General features: G+C 40.2%; 1 pseudogene; it reads left to right on the forward strand.

Annotated features, from left to right (window-relative positions):
* Positions 1–206: 206 nt before the first annotated feature.
* Positions 207–1,250, forward strand: LOC147453843 (uncharacterized; annotated as a pseudogene).
* Positions 1,251–23,871: the final 22,621 nt, after the last annotated feature.

A 23,871-nucleotide genomic window follows, 5' to 3' on the forward strand; every position in this document is an offset into this window, starting at 1 on the left:
AGTACAGTGGTAAGTATCTTGCCAACTAAGGTGCTATACAGGTAAATCAAATCGTCGAGATCACAGCTAAGCCTAGCAGAGAGCTTTGAATTAGGAAAACCACTGGTCACCCGTGGTAGAGGCTAGAAGAAGGGAATAAAAGTGCTCAGCAGGTCAGTAAAAGGGTTGAAAGAAAAATGGAGCAGCAGATGCCACAGCCATAGTTAATGGCAACATCGGCAAATAAAAGCAGTTATGATGCAGCTTCAAGCTCATTAATAACAGTCAAATCAGTTGGCATCAGGTTGGAATTAATAGGTCATTTCAAAGACTTTCCATGCTACATGGATGATGCAGACAATCGCTATCTAAAGTCCAAGCAAAATGCTTTGAAAAGCCCGACAATACAGGTTGTGGAAGTAGACGAAGCTACCAACATGGCTAATTCACAAAAGAACCTAATGGAAGATTGTTTAGGATCCGTGTACATGAAGCTCAAACCATGTAGTGAGTTGGACATAATAAAATTGCACAGGCAAGATCTTCCAGAGGTTAGCAGTTGTCGAGTCACTGTGCACTTGATAAAGTCAAATTACAAGGACAAAAACTGTAGCAATCTCTATAGAGATATGGAGGGTAGATGGTACAAAGCGGAAACACCTCAACAAGTGACGGACGAGCCAGATCAATGCTTCATAGCTCATGAAGATGGTTCAAAGTTGGGTTACAAATACGTGTCGACAAGTGGTAATATTTACCGCTTGATAATGAGCTTACCTTGAGCTTCCAATGCAGATACAGTGGTAGCTCAGAACAGAGAAATCACTCAAGAGACGGGACCTACTATAATCAATCTACCAAAAAATGAAGACACAGTCAGTAGGAAGGAATTCCTTGAAGCCATGTGTAAACGAAGGTTGCCTTCAACCACTTCAGAAGTCAACAAGCAACCTGAACCAATAGCCCTTCATTGGATCCACAAAACAAGATGGAAAGATGCAATTTATGTAGATTCTGTTGGACAAAGATGGGTTCAAGTCACGCGGGTAAGGACATTTAGCGAGTCAGTTCCTAGGACACTATGGGCAACACGCATTGGGGACAGGAGATATGATATAGATGGAAGATGCTATGAACTAGATCTTATTGCAGTTAAATTCTCGAAAAGAGCTGCAGATTTCATCTTGTCACCTTCAACTCCACAAGACCAAATTGAGCAACGGACACATGACGAAATGATATCTAACCAGATGAGTGCCACAACACAATAGTCACAGGTACAGAACACTACACATGCACCACAAAATGTACCAACACAAACACACGTTCAATCAATGGAAGAATCAGCTAATGAGATAGCACGACCTCCCAAAGACCTAGCTCAATCAGTTGAGCTAGATGACAAAGCAAGAATATCCACATCTGGCATAAGAAAGATGCCTCTTACAGATATGGAACACTCTCGGATGGGGGGAGTCCAATCTCCACCTCACTTACTGCAATTAGGACAACCCTATCAACTGCAAACAGCAAAAGAGAGTCACAAAACTCTCTTACAATTCAGTGGACAACAAAAGACAAATACAGGATTGAAGTGACAACAGAGTCCTAAGACTATGCAGAAGCCACAGATAAAGGATCACATGTTCATAACAGACATAGAATTAAAGTTGGTCACAGAAGCAGGGGCGGAAAGGACCATCTACCAGGGTTACAATGGAAGCTATTACAAGCTTCTTGAGAATGCCACAGTCAAAAAAGATAAGGGCAATCAGTCAAAGCCATCGTCAGTGTTGGTTTTCAAGTACCTACATGTCATGCTGATGACATATTTGATCAAAGATACTATGGGCAACGAATACCAACAATATTATGAACAGATACCTCGACCTGGTATAGAACAAATAGTAATAGATGTGCATTGCTATGGATGTGGCATTAATCATCTAATACCCAATTGCCCAGTAAAGATGCACTTAGATATGATGAAGCAGCAAAACCAAGACAATATCAGACTGCAAGCAGCAGAATCATTAAACAAGTCTCCAAGTCTAAAGTCGCCCGAAAGAAAGCATATCTTGTCAAAGGATACCAGAGACAAATTGATGACTAAAATATTGGAGGTCAAAGGCATCAATGATATTTCAATTGAAAATCAAGCTGCCAAAAAAGATCATCTACAAAAGATAGTCTCAAATAGCTTGGAATTTTTCAGGCCTAAAGTCAAAAAATACAACAAGGATGTAGCGGACGATTCAATGTCAGAGGAAGTGGATGAAGAAATTATCTGTGACCAAGAACCCGAGCAGGCACAGGCAGTCAAGGACTTGCCATTGAAGAATGCAACAAGTAGAAATGTGGAATCAAAGATTCTACATAATAATGCTAATAGCACAGATAGTTCATCGCTCAGGGATGTACCCAAGAATTCAACAGAAGCAGAGATCAAGTATCAAAGCCAAGAAAAAGACATCTCAATGTGTTCGAATGATGGAAAGAATCAAAAAGCAGAGCCGGTCATAAAGTCAGATACTAATATTGTCTCGCCAGTGGAAAATGCCAAAGAGCCAAAGGTGACACAAATCATCATTAACTTGAACAATCAGAAGCAAATGGTGCATCAAGCACATGGAGCCTATCAAAAGATAAACAAAGAGATCAATAAAGAGCAATGTGAACCAAAGGCCATGGTAAGCATTGCATCTGAATAAAAGAGTCAACTTACTTCTATCCAGCTGGCAGAAGAAATTAAAGACTCAAACAATTGTTCAGAAATAGAGGCACAAAAGATGGTTCAATTCAGTTTAAATGCAGAAATCACCAAAGCATGTCATCAACAAGAAAAGGTAAAAACATCCCAAGTCATTACATCTCGACGTTTATCAGCAGAAGACAAGGGAAAAGAAAAAGTCCAAGGAGGCTTAACCTCTTCCTCTGAAGAACAAAAGTCCAACAAGGAGGTCACAAATGCAGTTAAACAATCAAAGCAAACAGCAGTGGCTCCAGCACCCCAGGGAAACCAAGACCAACAACCTCAACAAGAGTATAAAAAGGTCTTTCAGCCAAAATACCCAACTCATAGTAAACAAAGACACAAGCAGCACATCAAAACCTATGTTGCGGCCGATGACATCAATGTCAAAGATCCAGTTTGGATAAATGATCCTAGTCCAAAAAATTCAGGTAAACAAATGGGATGGATTGCCTCCCAGTACAGCTTAGAAGAGCAAGGCTACTACAGTGGTCAACCAAATGTTTGGTTACCTAAACCAAAGATATCAGTCTATATAGTAGCAAATAGTTTCAAAACAAAACAACAAACAGGAAAATCAAGATCAATTTCAACTAAAAAGAGGAGATCGAACAACAGGGCTAGAAATAGGTTCAAAAATGATTCTCAATCTAGAAGGCCTACATATCTTCAAGGGAATTTACCATACGTGATTCCCAAAAAGGGCAAGGAACGGATACAGTTGAATACAAAAGTACAGACAAAAATATTTGTGCCATCAAATATACTTAAAGCGCAGGGATATGACAAAGGACAAAAACAAATATGGCTACCCAAGGCACCAAGACCAGATTTTACACAACTTGAAGATAATTTTTACAGCTACAAACACCGAATCAAGGATACAGGTCCAAAAATTCAATATGTCGTCTGTAAAAACAAGACAACAACAAATAGCAAATACAAATGGGTGCCAAAGCGAGAGCAGAAGAAGATTGAAGTCAGCTCTCGCTTCCAACAAAATGAAACTCGCCAATCTTCTCAGATAATGGACCAAAAGTTAAAACAAGCAATTTTGACAACCAAGGTCACCCAGGTATGGCAGAAAAAACCTACTCTGCCAATATGGTCCTTTAATAACCCTCTTTTTGAGGATCTGAGCTCTAAATGTCTAGATATATACTTTGTTGAGAGCTCAAGACAGTAGTCAAGTCACAAAAAAAAAAAAAAAGTCAAGAGTCGGGCAGCTGAGCCGATAAATGAGCAAAGCGTTAGACCTAAGCTTCGAGTCCTAATATTTTTCTGTGGTCTATGAGTCTCACTAATTAGGCTACAGCTCAAGCTGGAAGAGTTGAGCATAATTATATCAAGACTCTCATTCTGAATAGGGGAGCAAAGTCAATGTATTATTTTAATCATGGTGGCGAGGCGAAGTGTTCAAACCAAAACTCACACACACTTGTGCACATTAGGAGAATACGAACCATTGCATCAAACGCCCTTCTCAAGAGTAGTGAAAGCTAGTAAAGTGAATTTAATTTACTTTTTTAGGTGCATTAACTCTGAGGAGCACCCATCTATACTCTTCTCTCGCACATCATAATCTTACCCATGCATAAATGTGTGAAAGCATATCGAATGTCCCATAATTGGACATTTGCATTACACACTCTTTATTGTTCCACCCATGCACACACCTTGCAGGTACGGGCAGCAGCAAAACAACTCCAGACTCAAGGCAAAACATCGACCCTTTTCAAGGGACAGGAGGCTTAAACAATTCACTTTCACGTTATTTATATAAGCCCACTCAATTCAGTCCCTAAACACCCATCATTGTATATTCCCATAATAAGATCACATACCTTTGGGCACTTTTTCCCATGAGGTTTTTCCCCATTGGTCATCCAGGGTTTCCAGACCCTAAAGCACTATACATAGACTTTTATTTTTCTTTATTCCCATAATAAATCAAGCCAATTGCTTTTACTTGAACCCAAATGCCTAATCTCATATTCACCAACACGTCAACCCAACAACTTACAGGTCTTCAGAACAACATTAACCACCAATTTCAAATCTCTCCAGTGCAAGCCAACCCGGCAGCGCACGAGGACGTGCACTGAAATCGGATGGGGGGAATGTTTGGCGGCTAAGTCAACAATGGCCAAACAGGCCAGTCAAAGATGCTATTTACTATTTTTAGTGAATGCTAACGAGGCCAGATGATGCGGACGCTAAGTAAAGATGATGATGAAGCAAATACAAGCAACAGATACAGAGAAGAGTTGGAATTGATGACTATCTATGGAGTTACGGTCACAATTGACGATCCCTTAAGTTTTAGGATTTTCCGTCAAATGACCGCAAATGCGGGTTGTAATTATGTTTTGGCCTCGTCAAGAGTTCCAAGTTGTAAACATTGAGCTATATTTAGATCCTAGGCAGTGCAGATAGCAGATTAAGTGAGTTTGGCCATTTGGGTGCCCGGCCACTTCTAAAAAGCCTAGAGAGTATATAACTCAAAAGACACAATGTGAAAGGGGATTCTTACTCACTTGAGGTAAGCTTTGTGAAGAAGGAGATGGCTATGGAGTTCTTGAGCTTTCTATGCGCGTGCATGGACGATTCGGCCTCATGCCAATAGCTAAACTCTAACCTCTTCTCTCTCATTTGCTCATGGTGTAATCAATGCTTGATTAATCAAAGTTTAGTGGCTGATTTGTTGATTAATCTATCTCTTTTTTTCATATTTACCTCTTGTTTAAGCATGCTCCTAAGTGTGTGTAGGCTTGTGTAGAGTGTTGGTGCCCGGTGTGGTCATTCTATGCTATTCTATGCTCATTGTGTGCTTGATTAGAGTTGGATTAGTGATTGATTAGAGAGTAGTGGTGATTAAGCTTGTGTATGAGAGATTAGGCCGAATGGTAGAGTAAGTAGTGTGCTCACTCCTCGTAGCAACATCATACCCTCTCCGTAGTTTTCTTTGTGTGTAGGTTTCACCTCTAATCCTCCATTTGGCACTCACAAGCCACTTGTGTGTTTCCATGCCCTAGCCGGATCCTACTCCTCGGATTGACATTATGTTGATGTCCTCCCTATGCTAGGAAGACGTTCTAACATAAGTATTCCAAAATGAGTTTAAAAATGGAATTATATTCTATTCGCATGCGTGAAGATGAAAATATTCTGAATAGTCTCCCTGCAAAATTTCGTCAAATTGTCAATATTTTAAAGGAGAAGTATCCTCTGCCTTCTTTGGATGGTATTGTTAACTCATTGCAGGAAGAAGAGAAGCGAGTACCACGAATTAGCTGTTTTGTACCAACTGCATATGTAGCCCGTGGTTGCACCTCAACTGCCAATTCCACCAGGTCTACTACCAGCACTAGACCTTGTGTTATATGTGGATGCAACAATCATAAAACCAAGGATTGTTTCAACAAAATCCTTGCACCCATTGTGGAAAGACTATTCATCCATCGGAAAAATGCTTTAAGAAGAATAAGAGACAGATCAATATGATTGAAGGTGATGAAGACGATGTTGCATCAATGCTTTTTGTAGAAGTGATGTCCTGTAGTTTGTTTTGAGTCTGTCTTTATGTTTCCGTTATGTCAATCATTTCTCAATAACTGATGGTTCCAAAAACGATCAGTGTAACCCTGTACATCTTTATTTTGACCATGTCGAATTAAATCCCAATGACATCTTTGCTTTAGCTTTGTACTATGTGGGCAAAACTTGAGGTAAACATACTTTTTTGAATGCATGCCAGGTACGTGGCCTTTTCCCGTGTTGTTCGGTGGCGTTCCACCACAATGCAGTGCTGCTAATGAGATGATTTGATGCACATTTTACCATTTCACGTTCGGGGAATTCTTCATCATGAAAATAGTCATCTAGCTGACTAACCCATGCTAGCATCTTTAGTGCCATCAAAATCCTTGAAAGTGAAGGCTTTGAGGCTAATTTTGTTTTGCTTGGGTGCCGGTGCAGATTCTGTGCATGCAGAATGTAACAATTTATCTTCGAGTTCTTGCCTTTGCATGTGTTCATACATGAGGGATTGTTGCAGATTGGCAAGCTGTTCAACAATTGTGGGTGCTTGTGGAAGGTGTGCCATGATTGCTTGCTCTTTTTTTTTATATAAAAACAATTATGCTTAAAAGGGCTATATGGTGATATTAATAGATGCAATATGCGGAATAAGTAAAAGAGAGTAAAATAAATAACAAAAATGAAATGTACTTAGCTGAGAAATTGCATTGGCATCTAGTCCAGAATGGCGGTGTACAAAGAAATTGCTGAAAGAGTGAGCAGTCTGTTAGTTCGTCTGCGAGTTGGTTGAGTTTCGTGGCGCCCAATCTCCCGTATCCCCAAAGGAGACAACAATATCAGTTGTAAAAGAGAGTCTGCATGTTATTCAAATAATTGATAAATCTTTTTGACGAATTTGACCTTGGCAGGTGATTTGGTAGCTCCATTGGGATAGGTGGTGTCAAGGAGGGATTAAATTGGGAGAGCTGACAATTTCCATTCCAGTATCCTTGGCAGTTGTGGGAATTTCATGTGCCACTATCAACCCATTGACTTGCGAGAAGTGGAAAAACCTGAGCTCTGGGAAGAAAATTGCCCCTTGGGACCGAATGGGCGGCCAATCAAGTTGGGAGTTTACGATTTGAAGAGGGTGAATTGGGGCTTAAGTAAGGAGGTTTTAAGTTGCAATGGGCGGCCGGTCAAGAACTTCAAGCAAAAGTGGAGTGAATTGCCCCTTAATTTAGGTAGGCAATGGGCAGCCAACTGATGGGCCGCCTATTCTTTTGATTTTAACCACACCTTTAATTAAAGGTATGTGAATTGGTTGATGGTGAGGAGTCAACAACGACTGAGAGAAACGTGCAAGTAAAGCGGGGTGATGGTGAAATCTGCGGTCAGCTCGCATGCAGGAAAGGAAAATGCTCCAGTTTCCAAGTCGACCCTATTGGTACCATTTATGCACAGTTTGATGAAGGTCGTCAGTGCAGGTGCTGGCCATGTGAGAGTCTGTTTCCACGGCAGCTTGTTGTCTCCATAGCTAAGTTGCTTACTTATGTTGCAAAAGGGTCACCTTTGATCCAAGCTGATGCAAAATCGAGATTTTGGAAATCCTGTAGCCAAAGATGCTTCATAAGTGTTTGAATGTCCACCAACCCTCCTCCTTATTCTTGCTAAATCAAGATTCTCTGGACTTTCCCTTCCTAAGCCAAAATCCACCCGAGTTGCTACTGTCGGTCGACAAAGTTATTGAATGATATTGCTGCTTACTTCTCCTATTAAGCTTTACTTTGCCGTCAAGGAGTTTTTGATCGGAGTTCACAACTACTAATTCTTGAATTCTTGCTATTCTTTTTCCACAATCCACAAGAGTTAGCCAATATATTGAGTTTTAAGCTTGCCATACCAAATGTTGATCGTTGATAACTGAAAATAATTGAGCCGGTTAGCCAATTAATCGTCAGGTGAGCCTTGATATGGCAACTCGATGCTGCAATTTTGTAATTTTCTTCTTCAAATTTGAAATCTCGTGCCAATTTTCCTCAAACCAGAAGCTCTGATACCACTGTTGGGAAGAAGAGTGGGAGACCAGTTTCTTAAAAAACTATTCAACACATGCTCACAAACATCACCATCAACCTGTCCACCTCTTTTCTCAATTTCCAAGCACGCACACACACACACACACACCTAGACTATGACAATACACACACAGAGAGAACATGGAATTGACATAGACAAGATTGTAAGAGTGTGTAAGAGAATTGTAAGAGATAGGGACTAGATTAGAGAGTACACAACAAATTAAGCATAGCATAAGAGAGTAGGAAGAGAATCTACAAGAGAACGGCCTGAATCTTTCCCCAAACTCCACGTCACCTCTCTTCTGGAGTTGGTATTTAATATATTATTTGTGAGTTTAAGGTGTCAAAATTTGAGGCCCCTCTTTTACAACCACTTCACTTTTGTAAATGAGTAAAGCTCATTAGTTCTTGCATGACCCATAAAGGGGAGTTCCCACTACAATTATTTACAGAGCCATAGTGGCTTATTGGAATGAAAATCTAAAATATTGTGTGAATATAAAATGGCCGAGAGTTATTGCCTGTGCCTCTTCGTCAACTCCCCGCATTCCACTCTACAAAATCATCATCATCAACTCCGTTAGAAAAACAAATAAATAGTACATAATGAACCATTACGCCATCTATCCCAATTGTAGATAACCAATACAAATGAGTCTTACATAGATTGAATAGAAAACGAATGTGTTTTTAATTGTGAAAAATCTGTAGGTAAGGGGTTTTAAAAGGCAGCAACTACGTTTTCAAAATAAGATAGTTGCTATGTTTTCAAAAGAAGAGTAGTTGCTAATGATCAAGATATGTAAACCTTGAAATTTATAAGATGCTTCAAGGCAGTAGCAGCTATGTTTTGAAAAGAAGATAATTGCTAATGATCCTTTAATTAGGCAAAGGAAAATTCATTTGTTGCAAGGTGCCCCTTCTTTATCTTTGTCACCCCCTACCACTGCCACAAGCATGTTGATCCTTGATGGGTTGGATGAAGATGAGGTTGCAATAACTACCCTAGATTTCTTTTTTGTCTTGAACTTTGTGCTAACACCTTTATGGGAAGCATGTATGTTACCATGTTCTCCTGATTGCTACTATCTACCTAATTTTAGACCCTAGTTTTATGCCTAGATTGGTACATGTGCTTACTAAAGTAAATAATCTCAGTATCCCTACTAAGGTGAAGAATTTTATTCAGTATGGACTGAACCACATCCCCTCTTTCACTCCTAACATGGAAGATGCTTGTCTTGAACTATTTGCTATGTTTTTCTAAAAATATCCCCCCCCCCCCCCCCCCCCCCCCCCCATTTCTTGGTAACTAGAGAATTAGGGTATTTTTTCTTGAATATTATCAAGTCTCACTGCCTATAAAATCTGGCTATACCCCTGACATTGATAGAATGTCATTTTTCATTCTCTCAGAAGTAGGTTCTTAATCACTTGTATTGACAAGGCCCCCAATAACCCACTATTTATTTGTGAATCCTTTACTCAAATTGAAACATTGAAAAGATTGTATAGTCCCAATTTCACCCAATGTACTGAGGATCCCACTGCTATATTGGATGCTATGCTTAAGAGGATGTGCCTGCCCGATTCCTTATCCCTCCCTTTCTTGATGGCTTCTTACAAAATTCATAAAAATAGTTTTAGATGGCTCACTTGTGGAGCCTATAGTGCTTATTTTGAGTTATCCTTGCTTATAGATTGCTTGCTAAAATATTCTCTTCCATTGTTCAAGGAGAGAGCAAGGATGCTTAATCAAAAGGAACTACTCTACCATAAAATCAAGCTCCAGTCTTGGTGGATTGTTGATTGCATTTATGACTGCATTCTTAACCTCCAAAAGGTAGCCTCCTCCTTGTTCACAACAGATATTAAGAATTGTTGTGAGAACTTCCCTCACTATGGTTAATTTGGTTTAATCCACTTGATGAATGACCTTATCTCATGGGTCTTTAAATATGCTTTTATTGAGTTTATTTCTTTCAAGAGTTTCCCCTCTTACTACTAGCAAGGGGTCTTAACCAAAGAAAAGTATAAAAATGGGCTCTCTTTCCACCTTGAGGATGTGGTTGGTATCAATACCCGGTTAATTAACCATATGTACATTCAATGTTACCAATACTTATACAAGCAAACAAATGGAATCCCAATGGGATTCGCATGCTAATCCTTATGGTGTAATTTCTATCTTCATGCCATTGAGTATAATCACCTTAAGGAAATGCTATTTTGCCCCTCAATAAGGAAAAATTCGTAGATCTTGCCTACCATTTTAGATATTTTGATTCTATCCTCTTGGTAGATTGCCAAAATCCCGAATTCTTATTATGTAATAACAGAATTTACCCTCTTGAAGGCATACCCTATTTGGGTTTAAATCCTCCCTATATACATGTGATCCTCAGGAAGTCTTGATAAATTTGTCACTTGGTGTTGGGCACTAGGACCCCTAAGGCCGAGTGCCCCCTCTCAGGTCCCTACTGTGGGTTTGGATGGAGGGATCCACACACCATGCCTTAAGCTATTTGAAACTTCTAATTAGGAATTTTTAACCTTTGACTTACTTGATCATGGAAACAACCCCTAGCCTCTTTATCTTTTTCTTTTCTAATTTTCACCCATGTATTGGATAATTCTAATAGTGGCCACATGTGGAAGCCATCATTAAATAAAATCCCCCACTACTTTTTGCATGGCTTCACACTCAACCACCGTGGATTACTGCTCCCACTACCATGCAATTTTTGTTAAAGGAGGGCTTCACCATATCCTTACACTACACATGAGGTGTCATGGCCTTAAAAGAGGTTACTTTCTCTGATTTAATGCAGCATGAGACATACTACCTCAGAGAGGATGATATCAAGACCTTACAATTCTTTGAATAGTGCTTGGTCCTTACTCATACATGCACGCCAAATTGGCTATGAAGGGCTCTGCTCATGTGTTTGTTTTCACACTCTCTTGAAGGCTCTTGATGGTATGTGATTAGGGTAGACATATGTAACATGTGGGTTTCTTTCTTAACACGTATCTTCCATTGTTTAACTTCTTTGGTTTTTGGCCATGATGGTGGCTAGTATAATAGGAGGAACCCTTACTCTAAGTGTTCATGCATATACCTTCCAGTTTGTCTATACTCAAAGCACCCCCTACCTCATCTCTTTTGTACCTCAAATCCTTGTTAAAGTTTTAATGGTTATGGACTCCTTTTTGTCTTTATATCTCATTGCAAGAAGATGCTTTGTTTGTCTTGAGATGCAAAGCCAAAGGCAAAAGCAAGAACTCACAAGAGAACAAATGCAAATGAATCTAGATAGAGATAATGGTGATAAGAAATTGATAGAGGAGATTGGCATGGATCACATTGGTGCCACACAATTCCAAATTTCTATTCATGTGGTGGTTGCTACAACTAGCTTTATCCAGGGAGAGACTTGTGAGCAGTAGGGAGGGGCAAAATGATTTGTACCCATGTGTTGGTTAAGTTATCGGCATTTGAATGCGTGGGTGGGAGTTCAAGGCACATGCATCTGGCAAGGAACCAACCAAACATATCTAAAACAATATGGATGAGTGCACCAATCCATTGTTGCAAAGTGTTGCAAAGTTCATTGTCTAGGAAAGTTTGGACGTGTTGTTCTTACAATTCATGAATGGGGATTCTTGGGCATAATGTAGTCTATAGTTTGATTTTCCATGAGGCAAACAATGCTCAAGATGGCATCCTTCTAAGGTAAAATGATTGTTGAAAGCATAAATAATGTGTATCAAGTGGAGTGTATAGCTACTAGTGTCATAAAAACTGATATCTAATTCTCCCAAATGATTTCTCATGTTAAATTGATCATTTAATATGGGGAGGTACGAGGGCAGTAAAAGCTAGAATATTGGTAAGGCTGCCAGACTGGTCTCAACAGGGATCCAAAGGAGGGAAAATAGGGGATCCAAAGGGGGACAGTCTGCAAAAGAGCAATGTGCATCAATGGAGCTTAAAATACCTAAGGTTCAGCTCCATTAAGACTTCCATAGGCTAAGGTTCCAAAATTTAATTCAAAAAGTCCAATGGCCAAAAATAGGGATAATTGGATGGTTATGAGAAGACTAAAAAGTCTTCCCACATCCCTAGGAAGGAGAGGGCAAGCCTAAAGGTAGGGGAAGAGAGAGAAACACACACACAAACACACTCACAAGCTCTCCCTTTACACAAAGGAAATAATGGACACATGGCAGGCTCCTAGCCCAGATGCCCCCAATCTCCCCTCAAATCCTATTGGATGGCCATAAAGGTGGACCAATGAGAATTAGACTAGAGTAAAATTAGTCTAATCAATTTAAAAATGCTTGATAAATGGACCAATAGAAATTAAGCTCCCTAGAAGACTATTGGACAATCTACCAAGGGGTCCAATGAGCATCCAACAACCCAATGGCTTGCTTGATTCCTATTGACCAGAAGACAAAAAGGTCCAAAGAGAGTTTAAACAAATTAATTTAATTACCTAAAGCTCTCACAAAAGGGGAAATGGGGACACTTGTCACAAGACTATCAACTATGCTTCTTAATTGCTATTGGCTAAGCTCTACAGGAGCCAATGGGAAGCCAACAAGAGTAAACGAGAAGAGAGAGAGTTGGAATTTTTAGCCTAACAAATTTTTGTACACACACACACATGTGTTGAGCAAGAACTCCATCTCCTTCTCCAAGCATTGAGAAGTAGAGGCCTACGCCAACAACTCTTGGCTATGGAATGCAAATCCAACCAAGAGCCAAGCTTCAATGGCATGCTCATCTCGTCTACCATGCTAATTTACTAAGATAAGCTATGCTATAAGAGTGATTATGTGAGGAGAATACTTCTTTCTTGTAAGATACATCTTATTCCTCTTCATCTTTCCTCATTCCTTGCTAGCTCTCACCATCTTTGAAGGTGTGTAAGGTCTTGGCACTGAGTCTAGGTCCACTATGTGTACTTTTCAAGCATAATTTGGTGCATGAAGCTTCCATCTTCATTGCACCAACGAGTTTTGTCAAGGAACACAGTGATTGTATTGTACAAAAGTCTCCCTTGATGGGAGAAGCCATAATACAAAGCCTTTTTGGAGGGGGGACTGGCTCCATGTAAATCAAGTCCTCAACAATTGTTCTATTTCTCTCTCTTTTCAAGTATTGTTGATGCCAAACTAGCTAGGTGTAATTGAATGTGGCTTTCTCCAACCAAGTACTCTCTGTATGCTCATTAGGAACTTGCTCTTAATGAAACGCTCACAATGTTATCATTTTTCGCTACACACAAGTTACTAGTGCATTAAAGATTACATTGGTATTAGCGCTATTGGTTTTTGTTTTCTTGCTCAAGAAGAGAGGTCAAGATTGCTACAAATGGTTGGTGTTATTAATTGCAAAAGAGTAATTAGAATAGGGATTTTTCATCCTTGAAGCACGCCTGCTTTATGCAGTTAACGGGGATACCGTTGAGAGCTATGGTCTTAATAATGGAGTCCTATGGGGCTTGTGTATGGCTTTGAGCTATTAGAATCTTGACAAGAACCGGGGATGTCTCGGCTCTGTGAAACCCTCTCTTCTATTCCTTGCAATGAATAATATACGAGCCACGGGTATAGATGCTTGAGTGCTTATCTTTGAAGGTAAAGAGGAGTAGCAACTAGGGCTTGAAGTGCCAAAGTACAAGTAAAAATTACATCTAAAATTTGCTAGTATGGCTGATAAGGGTAAAGAGATTGAAATGAATGTTGATAACCTTGATTTTGCTAATGATAGAGCAACTAATGATGCCCCTATTCTTGTGAACTATCTTGTTTCTAGGCTTCAACAAGCTTTGGGCAATCCATCCCTCCAAAGTGAAGTGCTATAGCAATTGTGCACCCATGGTATTCTCCAAACTCCCCACCAAGAAGACAGAGTACCTAGAAAAGCTGCTCGTGAGACTTCCAAAAGAGGACTCTCTCCAATAAGGGAAGAAGAGGAGGATCCGTATGAAGGGCTCAAAAAATTACTACTCAATGGGGCATATCCCTCTCAAAGGAGAGCCTAAGTTTCAATGGTAGAGCCCCCACTGAAAGAGCAAGAAAGAAGAAAATCTCCTGCCACCTCAGCGGAGATGGCTCCACCAAGATGGCTGGAAAAATGCTCTCCAACACCCCCTAGATGGAGAAGACCATCACATACTCCTCCTCGCCATGATTCAAAGAGGGAAGAGAGGAAACAAGAGAAGAAAAAGACGAGAGACAGGTCACCCTCTTCTCCATCTTCCTCATCCTCTTCCTCTTCTAAGGAAAGTAATGGTGTAGAAGAGGAGGAACAAGGGAAGAAAAAGGCGAGAAAGAGGTCACCCTCTTCTCCATCCTCCCCATCCTCTTCCTCTTCTGAATAAAGTGATGGTGCAGCTCTTAAACTGCCCAAGAGAAGAGGCCATGGGCAATCCTATGCCACCTGGAAAAGGTCCTCCAAGCTCAAAAAGTTCAAGAGGAAAGAGCATCTCTTTCCTTACCTATGATGGCACCTTTGGTGCTACAAACAAAGTCTTGGCCTTTATCCAACAATTTGATGCGGAATTTGGAGATGAGGGCTTCATGGAGTTCTCTAAGCTACGCTATGTAGCTATGCACTTTCAAAAGTCTTCCAGGAAATGGTGGTCTAGCCTACGAGCAAACGGTGAAGCTCCACGAACATGGAAAGCTTTAAGAGCTTCCATCATGAAGCAGTTTTTGGCTAGCGATGCCAAACACAAAGTACTCACCCAATGGAAAAGCTTGAAGCTCTATGAATCTATTCACGAATATGTAGACAAGTTTTGGGATCTACATCGCAAAGCCGCTATCTACAAAAAGATCGATTTTGGAGAGAAAAAAAAACAATTTTGTGCGGGTTTACTGAAGGATATGGTGGAGTATGTTAACTCCCAAAGGCCTCACTATCTGCGGTCATACACCATACCGTGCTGGCTTCAAGAATCAATTTCCAACAAGGGGCTAAGAGAAATCTTAAGCCCATGGAAAGCAAGGACTGTAGTGAGCCTAGGGGGAAACACAACGTCTAAAAGTCTCCCAAAGGCAACTCCAACAACAACAAAGCCAAGGAGAAGGGATTTTATGAAGGAAAAAATAAACTCTCTCCTGAAGACCTAGAGTGTTATTGAAGAGATAACCGTTGTTACAAGTGCGGGGAGCAAGGGCATGCCTATCGTGCTTTGCCCCCCACAAGAATACACGTAATGAACCTCCTAGAGTTTCCATAGTCGAAGTTCAAGAAGAGGATGCTCATCACAAAGGATATCCTCTATGTCATGCTTGCAGAAAGGTAAGAGGACATGATGCTTTTATTCTCTTTGACCCTGGTTCTACTCACAACTTCATATCCACAGAGTTGGCCACCAAGCTAGGCATCCAAGCCTATGAGATGGGAGATGTCCTACCTGCCGATGGTGCTTTCAAGATACAAGAAGTCTCAGTTACTCCCTTAATTGTGAAATGAGGCTCCATGTCCAAAGCTATGTGGACAAGGAGGATTTCTTCATCTCTCCTCTCAAGCATGAGGATGTAATCCTAGGGGCACCATGGTTTGATCGCATGGCTACCGATGTTAAATTCCCTAAAAGGAAAATCTACTTTAGGTACAGGGAAAAAGATATGTGCATAGATGCTAAGGAGTCGGGTAGCACCATACCCATTGTACATAAGCAAGATTTTAATAATTCAATAAAGAGCTCTATTTCCGTGTACATGATTTTTGTTAAAGACTGTCAAAATGAACCTAATGTTTTAGCAAAATAAGATATAGGGAATCAAAATGAATTAGAGTTATCTAATTTCCTAAATGGATTCCAAAATGTTTTTACTGACAACCTCCCTTGTGAGCTACTCCCAAACGAGGGGATGATGACCATGCAATTGAGCTTTTTCGGGGAAGCTCACCGCCTAATAAACCTCCTTATCACGTTTCTCAAGCTCAACAAGAGGATATTATGCGGCAAGTGCATGAGTTGGTTGAGAAAGTCATGGTTAGGCCTAGCTCATCTCCATTTTGTTCAATCACAAGTTTTATGAGTGCAAAAGAAAGATGGCACATATCATATGTGTGTCGACTATAGAGCACATATCATATGTGTGTCGACTATAGAGCACTAAATAGGATCACCATCAAGAATATATTTCTCATTCCACGGTAGAAGACCTATATAGGGGTCGACCTACTTTAGTAGGATTGACCTAAAAAGTGGCTATCATCAAATAAGGATGGTTGATCAAGACATTCTAAAGACCTAAAAAGTGGCTATCATCAAATAAGGATGGTTGATCAAGACATTCTAAAGACCGCATTTTGCACTACGTTTGTTTTTTACGAGTACATTGTCATGCCTTTTGGCTTGACCGATGCACTAGCCACATTCAATCTCTGATGGAGAAGCTATTGAGGCCTCACCAAAGCTTTACTGGAGTGTTCTTTGATGATATAATCATCTAGTCTCATTCATTAGACAAACACAAACAACACCTCCAGGTAATATTTCAAGTTTTACAAGAGAATAAGCTTTATATAAATCAGAAGAAAAGTGATTTAGCATTTAGATCACATTATCTCTCAAGATGGCATCCAAATGGATCCATCAAAGTTAGAGGTATTAAAAGGATGGCCTAATCCAAGGAATCTGCATGAACTAAGAAGCTTTATAGGTATGTGTGCATACTATAGATTCTTCATAGAAAAATTCTCACAAATTGCGGAACCATTACATTACCTAGCAAAGAAAAACATTAGGTATACATGGTCCACCAAGGAGAACAATTCTTTCAAAAATCTTAAGGAAAAGCTTATCTCTCAACCTGTGCTTACAATGCCAGATCTCTCAAAGCCGTTTGATGTTTAATGCGAAGCCTGTGTTGATTGCCTTGGAGCTGTTTTGTTCCAAGAAGGGCATGCCATAGCCTATGAAAGTTGAATGCTTGACCCTGTTGAGAAAGTTCTAGGTATATATGAGAAGGAACTCTTAGTATTTTTACATGCTCTAGACTCGTGGAAGCACTATTTATTGGGGACTCCTTTCATTCTACGAACGGAACACCAAAGCCTTAAGTACTTCATAACACAGACCAAGATCTCCGACAAACAAATGAGGTAGGAAAATTTCCTTTCGCAATTCCATTTTCATATTGCTCACATTGTTGGCAAGCATAATCAAGTAGCCAATGCACTCTCAAGACAACCGAGAGCGAATGCGGTATCCATAGCAACTCACAATGATCTATCTTCTATGATAGATGAGTATGCTATCGATCTTGTTTTAAAGATGTGATTTCATCCCTTGCACTAGGGAAGAAGGAAGAACCATTTACCTTACAAGATGGTTATCTTCTCTATGGAAACATGCTATGTGTTACTAACTCACTATGTGAGAAAGAAATATGAATCTCATGCTCCTCCTTATGCGGAGCATAGAGGGATTCAATCTACCCTAAATACTTCTATTGGCCTGCCATGAAAGAAAACATACAAGAGTATGTTTCAAAATGCGTGGTATGCCAAAGATGAAGTTTGATAGAGGGAAGCAACCTAGATTGCTTCAACCTTTGCCAATCCCTAATTCACCATGGGAGAGCATATCCATTGATTTTATCTTTGGATTGCCCAAGTCTATCCATGGGAATACATGAATATGGACGATAGTGGGTGGACACCTTTAGCAAACAAGCGCATTTCATACCTGTCAAAAAGACTATCAAGGCCTATCAAATGGCAACCCTCTTTATATCACAAATCTTCAAGTACCACAACTTGCCAATGTCCACAGTGTCGGATAGACACCCTAGAATGACCAGTAATTTTTGGAAGGGTCTCTTTGAGAATTTAGGTACAAGGCTAAACTTCTCTTCCGCCTATCACCTGCAAACGGATGGCCAAAGTGAAATAGATAACCCAACAATCCTTAATCTACTAAAAGATAATGTCACTAAAGTAGATCAAAAGTCCCAATGGGAGAACTACTTACCTTTAGTGGAGTATGCTTACAATAACATTGTACATACTTCCATGGGAAAATCACCTTTTGAGGTGATGGAGGGAAGATCAAAAAGTCCCCTGCTACTCAAGGTACATGGGAAAATATTCGCTATAGATGAATATAGCCAAGACCTACAAGAATATTTCCAAAAGATTCAGGATCCTATATCCATCTCTTAGCAAAGACAAAAGGATACTATTGATAAGCACGAAAGAGTTCCAACCTTTAAATAAAATGACTAGGTCTTGCTTAAGTTTCCCAAAGCTCGATTAAGGCACACGAGGGGCAAGAATCCTATGGGACACCAAAAGTACGATGCTAAGTAAGAAAAAAGGTACTATGGTCCCTTTCAGATTCTTAGGCTGATCAATGAGATGGCCTATCAGCTCAAGTTGCCCAACCATTGGCTCATACACAATGCTTTCCATGTGATTCTACTATAGCCTTACAAAGGAGAGCCACCTCAAGAAGCCACCATTCAAGACCCACCGGAGATCGAGGACCAAGAAGAAGTGTTGCAACCTGAGTCCATTCTCCAACACAAAGACAAGGTATTGAGAGACGGTAAGACTATCTGATGATATCTTATCAAGTTTAAATTAATCCTTTTGAAGATTCTAGATGGATGCAAGGCATACAATTAAAGGATAACCTAAACCTTTTCAATGCTTACAATGATTCCCTAGAGTAATAAAATGTAAATATGTATAAATGAAGAAAGTTTTTGTCTTATAAGACTCTCGTTTACTTTATTGTGAACAAATGTTAATAAGTACGCATGCTTAGGATCATGTTTGTGGAGACCATGTCTCCCGAACACCAAGTAGAGCTTGTCCCTCTACTATGGAGGATTCATACGGACTAATGTGTAGGCATGCTTGCGGTAGCTAAGGCTCTCAAGCACCAAATGGACTAGTCATCCATTCTGGAACGGTGTCATAGGGTAAAATAGGGATCCTCTACCCGCTAGCAAACGGACTAATGACTAGCCTTTATCTTCTCTATCTCATAGTCAAGGACAACTATGATTCAGGAGAAAGGTAATCTCATAAAAACTAATAACTAATTCTCCCAAATGATTTTCTCATGTTAAACTGATCATTTAATATGAGGAGGAACCAGGGGAGTAAAAGCTAAAATATTGGTAAGGCTGCCAGAGCGGTCTCAGCAGGGATCCAAAGGAGGGAAAATAGGGATCCCAAGGGGGACAGTCTGCAAAAGAGCAATGTGCATCAATGGACCTTAAAAGACCTAGTGTTTAGCTCCATTAATACTTCCATAGGCTAAGGTTCCAAAATTTAATTCAAAAAGTCCAACGGCCAAAAGTGGTGAAATTGGATGGTTATAATGAGAAGACTAAAAAGTCTTCCCACATCCCTAGGAAGGAGGGGGCGAGCCCTAAAGGTAGGGGAAGAGAGAGAAACACACACACACACACACACACACACACACTCCCTAGCTCTCATTTTATACAAAGAGAATAATGGACACATGGCAGGCTCCTACCCTAGATGTCCCCAATCTCCCCTCAAATCCTATTGGATGGCCATAAAGGTGGACCAATGAGAATTAGACTAGAGTAAAATTAGTCTACTCAATTTAAAAATGCTTGATAAAAGAACAATAGAAATTAAGCTCCCTAGAAGACTATTGGACAGTCTACCAAGGGGTCCAATGAGCATCCAACAGCCCAATGGCTTGCTTGATTCCTATTGACTAGAAGACAAAAAGGTCCAACAAGAGTTTAAACAAATTAATTTAATTACCTAAAGCTCTCACAGAAGGGGAAAGGGGGGCACTTGTCACAAGACTATCAACTATGCTTCTTAATTGCTACTGGCTAAGCTCTGCAGGAGCCAATGGGAAGCCAACAAGAGAAAATGGGAAGAGGGGTCAACCAAGAAGAGAGAGAGTTGGAATTTTTATCCTAACAAATCTTTCTACACACACACACACACACACACACAACTCATGTTTTGAGAAAGAACTCCATCTTCTTCTCCAAGCATTGAGAAGTAGAGGCCTACACCAACCACTCTTGGCTATGGAATGCAAATCCAACCAAGAGCCAAGCTTCAATGGCATGCTCTTCTCCTCTACCATGCTAATTACTAAGATAAGCTATTCTATAAGAGTGATTATATGAGGAGAATACTTATTTCTTGTAAGATACATCTTCTTCCTCTTCATCTTTCCTCATTCCCTGCTAGCTCTCACCATCTTTGAAGGTGTGTGAGGTCTTAGGATTGAGGCTAGGTCCACTATATGTGTTTTTCAAGGATAATTTGGTGCATGAATCTTCCATCTTCATTGCATCAATGAGTTTTGTCAAGGAACACAGTGATTGTATTGTACAAAAGTCTCTCTTGATGGGAGAAGCTATAATACAGAGCCTTTTTGGAGGGGGTTACCGGCTCCATGTAGATCCGGTCCTCAACAATTGTTCTGTTTCTCTCTCTTTTCAAGTATTATCGATGACAAACTAGCTAGGTGTAATTGTTATGTTGCTTTCTCCAACCAAGTACCTCTCTATGCTCGTTAGGAACTTGTTCCCATATGTTATTATTTTCTGCTACACACAAGTTACTAGTGCATTAAAGGTCACAACTAGGGTGTCCATGGTAGTTTCTACATAGACTTCATCTTCCTATATATGTCCAATAGGATCTGCAAAGAGGGTGTTAAAGTTATAGCATCTCAATTGAATATTTAAATGTGAGCCCAATATTTATTTTGGCTTTAGGTATTTATTTCACTTATTTGTCAAATCTTGGGTAGGGATAATTTTTCAGGTGCCTATAGAAGCACAACATTGCCCCCATTGTAACTCATCAATTTATTGCTAAGGTTGGTTGGTTCAACAATCTCTCTCTCTCTCTCTCTCTCTCTCTCTCTCTCTCTCTCTCTCTCTCTCTCTCTCTCTCTCTCTCTCTCTCTCTCTCTCTCTCGTATTCTCCACATTGCTCTATGCTTTTGGATCGTTGACTTTGACACACATGGCTAGTACAGTGATGGCCTAGCCATGATAGCATCCCATCATCACCACAAAATATTGAGCGGTGGAGCCGCATACTCATTGCACCATTTTAGTCTATGTAGATAGGTGGCCATCACCATCACTTGATGGGCAATACATGACACACTAGCAGCATGCATGTTACAAGGCACCTATGTTATACACACACCATACACTAGGGAGGCTACCATGTATAATATGATATGCATGCACTTATGCGTACTTTCTACAATGAACACACCACACTGGAAATCCTACGCACCCTTACACAAAATAATCAAGGTAGCTTCTAACACTATGTGACATGCAACATCTCCTTGATGCAGTAACCATCAACACCCTTCTAGCCTACTAACATCACATGTGTCAATGTCATGCACTATATGGCATGTCCTCCCCATTTATGTTTTTTTTAAAAGCAATGGGATCCTCTCAAATTAATTTTTTCTAGCTCTCATGTCTATGAGATACCCTTATGTGTTTGTATTTACATAATGCATGCTTCTCTCTCAAGTATGTGCCACGGGAATGTGTGATCCATTTTCTTCCTTGTTGATCATTCTCTCTCTCTCTCTCTCTCTCTCTCTCTCTCTCTCTCTCTCTCTCTCTCTCTCTCCATCTCCATATCCCTAAACATGCCCTCTCCCATTCTTGGTTATCTACTACATTTCTCTTTCTTCTCTTCTCTTCAGAGTGTTTTATCGGTGTGGTGGCTAGTCATTACTATGCATGCCCCATGGCATGTGACTTGCATCCTAGACACACTTATGCTAGATGGTGCCCCCATTATTGTTTATACTTTTGTCTACCCATTTGAAGTGATCGTGGACTCTAGTCATGGAGGTGTGGAGGACACCCCTGCTTGGCTGTGATTTCTTTGCATCAATATGTGCATCTGAATAAATCACTCCCTCATGCAAGGTGCACATCCTTACCAATATTAAAGGTGTATTCATGGTAGTCAAGTCCTTTCTTTCCATAGCTAGTTGAAATTGATCATACCCTATGTACAAACTCCCTATATAATATATTTTGCTTCGTACAAATGCCTCAAATACATCTATAATTGGCGTTGTATCCGCATTCCTCATTGTAACCTTGTTCATAGATTGCATATCCTTGATAAAGCACAAAGAACCATTTCTCTTTGACATTGTAAGCTCCAAAATACCCAGCTTGATCTTTTTATCAATGAGTTTTTGCAAATGAGAATTTGGAGTTGGAATAGGCTCTACAAGTTCCAAGGTACATGAAAGATATTGAAGATTACAGTAGGAGCAACAAGGGAATGATCAACACTCCCTATCTTATGCTGCTCAAATGCAAAATTCTTTCCATATTTGAGAAGAATTTCTTCAAAACATATCTTTTTAGCCTCTATCAAACTATTCTTGCAACCAAACTTTAAATCCCGCTTGGATTATAAAGACCAGGTTGCAAATCAACTTTCTCCATCTTATCCTTGCAAAATTTTGGTAGAGGTAATGACACTAGTTCCAATTTCTTTACTATAGACTTAGGTCCACTATAGCAATGCCACTAGTCTCCATTTTCACCTTAGGTCCACTTACATCAACACCTTGAACCTTGATGATATTTTACATGTCTATGGAACACACTTTCACAACCTTATTTCCAGCACACAAACTACAATCCACAATAGACTTCATGTCTTGTGTGATATTCATAAATGAAAACTCATGAAACATTCCTATAATGCATACATCATCCTCCAATAGACCATTGTTCTCAAACTTTCTTGTACACTATTAAAAGAAAAATCACTCGCCGGAAACCAAAATTTTCACGGCCAAAAATCAGGGGCAACTTTAGGGGAATATTCATTTTCCTTCATCGGAATATTCCTTTTCGTCCGAAGATTATGCCCGGACGGCAGCTGAAAAATGGTCGGAAAACGACCGGTTGGTTGGCCGATGGCCGGTAGTCAATGGCCAGTGGCCGGTGATCGGAAGTCAATAGCCGGGCCGGTGGCCGAATTCAAAAGTGGACTTGTCTTCTCAAGGGCGGCCACACATGGGCGGATTGGAGGGTCCGATTTGGACTTATCTACACAAGGGCGGCTACACATGGTTGCCTCTAATCAGAGAGGGTAGCCCTTTTGGTCTATAAAAGGAGGCCATTTCTACACACATTTCATAGTGTGAAGTTGATGCAACAAGGTGAGTGTGAGGTGGTGAGAGTGAAGCAAGGCGGGAGCTCTATTAAGGGTATAACCCCTTTGTAAACTACTTCTTCTTTTGAAGTACTAAAGCCATTGAGTGGCTGATTTCCCGTGGATGTAGCCCACATTGGGTGAACCACATATATCGTGTGTACTCTCTCTCTCTCTCTCTCTCTCTCTCTCTCTCTCTCTCTCTCTCTCTCTCTCTCTCTCTCTCTACTCTATAATCTTGTGTGTGTGAAATCTATCTCTCTTAATTAAGTAATCTACTCAAATATCTATTTAGCTACGTAATATTTCCTAACAGGGTTATCTCCATCTAT

The sequence above is a fragment of the Adiantum capillus-veneris genome, chromosome 7 (assembly GCF_014529385.1).
Source record: "Adiantum capillus-veneris isolate H3 chromosome 7, ASM1452938v2, whole genome shotgun sequence".
NCBI classification, from domain to species: domain Eukaryota; kingdom Viridiplantae; phylum Streptophyta; class Polypodiopsida; order Polypodiales; family Pteridaceae; genus Adiantum; species Adiantum capillus-veneris.